Source organism: Nicotiana sylvestris, chromosome 10, assembly GCF_000393655.2.
Source record: "Nicotiana sylvestris chromosome 10, ASM39365v2, whole genome shotgun sequence".
In the NCBI taxonomy this organism is placed as follows: Eukaryota; Viridiplantae; Streptophyta; class Magnoliopsida; order Solanales; family Solanaceae; genus Nicotiana; species Nicotiana sylvestris.
This window is the reverse complement of record NC_091066.1, coordinates 124,249,049-124,255,562: the sequence shown is the minus strand read 5'-3', so window position 1 is coordinate 124,255,562 and position 6,514 is coordinate 124,249,049. Positions and strand designations below refer to the sequence as shown.

The following is a 6,514-nucleotide window of genomic DNA, read 5'->3' as shown; positions in this document are numbered from 1 at the left end:
ACAGTCTTAACTCTAGTGTCCAGTAGTCCCAGCTACCAAATTTTTCCAGAAATACACTGACCTGATTCCTTTATAGCCAAGGATATGTAGGCAGCCTCGGAAGCAAGGTTCGGTAACCTTTTTTTCAAAAAAAATTGCTTCCATTGGAGGGACATGTGAGCAAAAATTAGCTATGGCATTCACTTTTCTTTGCACGAAAACTCTTCATGTTCTCGAGCAAAGTGGGGCAGCTGTGAACACCTAATTTTTGCACTATTTTAACACCTCCTAAAGTTATTAGTGTTTTGTTATTTTAATTATTTTTCTCAATTTTTGTGATTTTAATTGCATATTTCCTATCATAAAATACTAAAAAAATAGTTCTTTCTTCATTTGTGCATTTTAAGAATTAACTAGTTGTTCAGTTGGTGAATTAATCAAGTTAATTAGAATAAGTTATTTAATTAATTTATTTGTGTAAAATTAGTTTAATAAGTAGGATTAAGGAAGAAATTTGGCCAAATTTGAAAGAAAAAGTGTCCAAGAGTGCAAGATAAAGGGCTGCCATTGAAAGGGCCTGAAACTACGTAGTTTTGCCTCAAAACTACGCCGTTTCACTAAATGAAACAAGATCAAATCATACTCATCCATTCCATCTTGATTCAATAGATCTTATTCACTCTTGGCTTAGGTATTTAAAGCCTAAAAAATCAGGAAATTGTCCTCATTTTTACCCATAATTCTTTTCTCCTTCTTCTCTCTTCTCTCTCTCTCTTCACTCTCTCTACGCCGTCCCAGCTCCGCCCACCACCGCTGGCCGGAAATCGTCGCTGCCAGCGGACCACCTCCAAACACCTCCAAATTCACACCATGTAATCTCCACAACTTCCTCCTTCCATATCTCCAAACCAAATCCTTCAAAAATCCCTCAAACTCTTTGAATCATAGATCTAGGAAACTTTCCCGTCACTTTTTTGTCCAAATTCTTGAAGCTCCAACCACTACCACCCCACAATACTTACATCAATGGATAGAGCTCCTCAAGACCTAGCTATTGATGCCAATTTCACCATGAAAATCCGGCGATCAAAATCCGGCCAAATTCCGGCGACCTCCCCGAACACCCTCTTTTGGCATACCACCATTTTTTCGGCCACTTGAATTATAAAATGGTAAAAATCCTATTATTTTTCGTGGCTGATTTTTTATTTTATTTTTATTTTTTCAGATCTTATTTTTTTCTATTATTAATTATTTTAGCATTAGTTTTTGAAATTTGAAATGTCAAATTTTCTGTTTTTGCACTTGTTAAAGTAGTAAAATAGTTTTGTGTTGATAAAAGTGAGGTAGTGAAAAATACTTAAGAGCATATGGTACTTGGTTGATTGTTTATTTACTACTTCAAGACTCTTTGAGTACAACACTCAAAAGTCAAATTGTTTGGTAAGAAAATGTAGACCTTTGGACAGTGTTTGAATAAAAGTTTGTCATTGAATAGTGGAGAGCAGATTTTGTTTGAAATACTTGACAAGATTTGAACCAGAAAGTCTGGCATTTTGAATTTAAGAACAGATTTTGTAGAAAAATCTATCAAAAAGATTGATTTTTAATTTTTTTTAAAAATAGCTGATTGTTTTGATATAAAAGGAGGACACTACATCTTATTGAGGGAGCTCTACACACAAAAAAGAGAAAAAATCAGTAGATATAATATCCCTTAGCAGGCTTTATGAGTTGATTCTTAAGTGAAAAACTTGTTTAAGGAAAATAGAGTAGTCTTGAAAGATTTTTCTGGAGTTACATAATTGTACTGTTTTGCTGGGGTATTTCTAGTTTATTTTCTTGGGTTTGAATCTGCCGGTTGTCGCTGTCTTTTGCTATTGTTGCTGCTCGTTTAATTGTTTTGCTGTTGATTTTGGAAAGAGCTGACTCTGTTGTATTTGTTCTTCTTTCTGCTGTCCAGGTAATTTTCGGACCATGTAAACTCATAAAATCGAGTTTGAATGAAAGATAATGACGCTGGGAAATATTAGTAGCTTTATCCTTCTATTGTAATTCATTTTTATATGCTCTTGAATGTTTGATAATGTTATAACGATATGTTAGTTAATTAAATTGTGTTAAGCATCTTTAATTATTTTTATTTTTGCAAAGCATTAGATATAATTCCACTGGCATTTGGTTGTCTGAAAGGAGCATATATATTAAAATTTGAACCCTTGTAGCCATGTTTGTCCCTTTGTTATCACCAAGCTAAGTTATTATTATTATTATTATTGTTATTATTATTATTATTATTATTATTATATTTTAGAGTCCCAATAATCTTTTTTTATCTCTTAAAAAATACTTATTTAGTAAGGTAGTTAAGTTGTAGATTAGAAAGACAATCTATAAACTTATTTTTGTAAATAGTTGGCTACGGATTGCAAATAGCAAGATATGGCCAAATCTGTAACATAGCTTTAAAAGGCCATATCTGCAAATTTAAAGTCCAAAAGCATATGGGCTTTTGGGTTTTGTCTTGGACATGAGCTCATTTGACTCCATCAATCCAATTCAATGTCAAGACAAGCCCACATCTTACTAGTTTTAAGCAATGTCAATTGATAATTTTCTCTCATTACTCTCATCTTTTAAATTAGTATTCATAAAAATAATTTTCTCTCATTAGTTAAGTTGTAGATTATTATTCAAATCTTTTCTTTAATTTTTTTTTTAAAATAAATAAAAACGGACATACGAAAAGCATAAAAATCAAATAAACCACAGTTTATCCAAGTTTAATTCAAGCCAAATGTAGTCAATAAAGCGACCGTGCTAGAACCACGGGACTCAGGGAATGCCTTACACCTTCTCCCCGGTCAGCAAAATTCCTTACCCGGACTTTATTTTCGCAGACCAATAATAATAAAGTCAAACCTTCCTTTGAATAGGGATTCAAATAAAAGGTGACTTGAAACACCAGTAAAAATCAATTCCACCAGACTTTGTACTAATGTTCTCTAGGTCTTCCCACATAATGTTCCTATTATGCTTATCAGTACTATCATATATTGAAGAAAAAAGCTAATTTTTACGAAAAGGGAGTACCTCTATTGTTGCATGAATTTCTTGGTTCCTACGGATGAAGTTGTGAACAGTAACAACTTCATGGTTCCACATTACCAACATGCCACCTTCCTGTCCTTCTGCTAGCGCTTCTATCATCTCCGAGAAGCCAAAGTCATGAAGCATTTGAGTATTATTTCCCATCCTAGTCTCCAATAATGTCACCATGCAAGCCCTATGTGTGTCTATCATCTCCCTAAAGTTCTTCCTAAAGTTGTTATTATTCCCACCCCTTATGTTCCATATAATGAAGTTAGTAGGACGATTCATGGATAGGTTTAGGTTCATGTTTGTTGGATCCCCGTTCTCCCTCACTTCCTCTAGAAGGACAGGGTTCCCATGAAGCATTTGAGCATGAAGCAAGGCCATCCTAGTCTCCAATAATGTCACCATGCAAGGCCTGTGTGTGTCTATTATCTCCCTAAAGTTCTTCCTAAAGTTGTCATTGTTCCCACCCCTTATGTTCCATATAATGAAGTTAGTAGGACGATTCATGGATAGGTTTAGGTTCATGTTTAATGGATCCCCATTCTCCCCCACTTCCTCCAGAAGGACATGGTTACATTTTAGTGATGGAACTAGGATCATAGCTCTGTTTCCCACTATTGGATCTTGGGGTGGTCTGATGTCCATCGAGCACTTGTACAGTACCAATGGACAGTTGAGCACATGTATCTTCTCTTGCATCTCCGTGAAGAGATACCCTTTTATCCCGTCTAGGTTTGAGAACTCTAGGAATTGCTCCAATCCTAGGTTGAGAGGTTCCCCTATCTCATCCATGTCTGCTTCTTCGTGTTCTGGTTCTACATTGCCTGGTGGTATGGTGGTGATATTGGAGCAGTTGATTACTCCTGGGCTTGTTGTGTGTTCTCCCATGGCATGAAGTTAGGGTTTAGTTAGGATAACATTTTTGGTGGAAAGAAGGGCATGTCTAGGAGGACATTCTAGGGATAGATTGGGTTGAAGTGTGGTGGCATATTCCACTGGTTTCTCATTGCATGCATCAAGTGTGGATTCAGTGATGGTGCTAATGGGTGTAGGATATTGTTTAGCCAAACTTGATTCAGGTAGTTGTTCATTGCAATCCTCATTCCGTCGGTTACCAACTAAGCTAGATATTAAGTGTTGTAGAGAATAACTATCGACTCCTGACCATTTATTTGGAGGTTTAATGAGACTGTATTCCCCATTAGGCCCATTTCTATCCACGAGACAGGCTGGTAATCCTGAGCTTGTAGAGGTTGGACATGAACAATTTGAGGATTTTCTGCTTGTGGAGGGAAGGGAGGTAGGTTTTACATAGTTTGAGCTCTGTGTTGTCTTAGTATTTGGATGAGTGTGTGACTTCTCCTTAGAGTTGAAGGGAGTCTTGGCATTTTTTATAGGTTGTTGTATATTTAAAAGATCACTGGCAGGCATGGGATTAGAGCTACCAGTGGTGAGGGAGATATTGGTGGATAGGGTAATGATTGGGGCTTCAATTTGCATGTCTTTTGAGTGGACAAGGGTTTGTTTTATAGCATGATCTTTCATGGATATAGTATACATTCCGTGTTCTAGGAGGGAGGCCATTTGTTCTTCACTATTTTCTTTAGAGGACATTTGGACGACATGCTTTGGGGGGAGGGTAATATTTTCGTATCTATTAGAAAGATTTTGTTAAAGAATGATTAATATCAACATTTTGATTTAATTGGTTGATAGACAGTGTAGGGTTATTATTAGTTTGAGAGTTAATTATGTTTATAGGGGAAATTAGTTTCATGGCTCGATTTTCGTTAGTACTAATAGTTGACACGTTAGTGTCCAGCATGTCCATATCCTCCGTTTGAGTGGATATGTGTCCGTTTGCATGGTTAATTTTCATATTAGTATTTCTTCATTATTAGCGATTTTACCTAAAACCATTTACTTGCTTTCAAGGAGTGAGAAGTCGTTTCGGATTGGAATGGTGGTATTTCCCCTAACCAAGTTGGTCGGAGTCTTTCCACCATTGTATCTAAGAGTTTTGTTGGATCTTTAGATTTATATTGCAAAATTTAAGTGTCCATGTACTTACCCGTATTAGCATTGAAAAATTTAACCGTGATACCTGGGCTACTGTGATTCTCTGTTGGATTATTGGTGCTTTTCTGATTGCTTCTTGCACCTTGCTTCTTACCTTTGTTGAATGAAACTGTTTTCCATTCTCCTTATGGATCTTCTGCTTTTGTAATTGATTGTTCTTTGGCTGGGTACGAGCTTTCCTTAATATTCTTTTGAATATGAATACATTGGCCCATTGTATGGCCAAGTCTTCCATAATTTTTGCATAGAAAGTTTTCACCCTCATAATTAATGTATTGCTTGTGATGACCAACATATAAGAAAGGTTGCACTGAAATTTCCGGTGGAAGTTCCACACAAAGCCTGGAATAACGACCTCGTAATATGGTTGATGTACATACATTAATTTTTAGTAGACGTCCCATTGCATTTTCAATTTTTTCCAGAATTTTCCTATCATAAAATTCTGTTGGTAGTTGTGTTAGCCTAATTCATACTGCTGAAACAATTAATTTTTCCTTTATGGATACAAAGTTTGGCTTCCACCTTGTAATGGAAAGGAAATGGCCATTAATGAACCACGAACTTTGATAAATAGCCTTTTCCATATACTCTTTGAATTTGATTATGTAATAGTCTTCTCCTAGATCAATTAATAAGAAATCCTCCGTTGGACGCCATAGTTCTTGAATCTTTTTATAAGTGATGATGCAGTATATGTTTTCCAACGAGTTTTACAATGATAGAACACTTCCAGGGCTCATAAATTCTTTGTATATCTTCCTCTGTTAACGAGATCATTTTACTACCACATGTGCTAATGTTCATTAATTGCTCGAACGTTCCTTCTTCTGAAGGAGTTTCTGCCAGCTCTATGTTGGATTGGCTCAGATTAGGTGCAAAGATCATTGGGTCGGAGGATATTAGCATATCTTTGAAGGATGCTTTGTTCTCCGAACCTATCTGTATGGATATTTTTTGTTCAATATCGGGTGGTTTAGGTGCTATTGTATTTGAAGTTTCATAGGGTTGTGGATTCAATCTAGAGAGAGATATTTTGTCTACAATCGATAAACGTGGCAACAATAAACATAATCAGAAGATTCTTGGTTCATTTTATTAAGAGCTCGGGAGTACTTGCACAATAAAGGTGATTTTTGACAGTCACTTGAACAATAATAGATTAAATTTTTCCATATAAATCTTGTAATACAAACTTATTAATTCGCTTTAACTAACGTTTAATATTGATCAGAACTAACTGGATTTTTTTTACAAATTATATATATTCCCCCTTCAAAGACTTTCAAATCATGATTAGCATCTTCAATTAAAAGATTTAGTTACATCTATTTTTTTCTCTCCTCTTATTGAGGCA

The 6,514-nt window shown here is 35.5% G+C and overlaps 1 long non-coding RNA gene across 1 annotated transcript; it reads left to right on the top strand.

Annotated features, from left to right (window-relative positions):
• Positions 1-740: 740 nt before the first annotated feature.
• Positions 741-2,094, top strand: LOC138880465 (uncharacterized). The gene is made up of 2 exons (XR_011403140.1): positions 741-1,151; positions 1,943-2,094. It is a non-coding gene; the product is annotated as an uncharacterized lncRNA (long non-coding RNA).
• Positions 2,095-6,514: the final 4,420 nt, after the last annotated feature.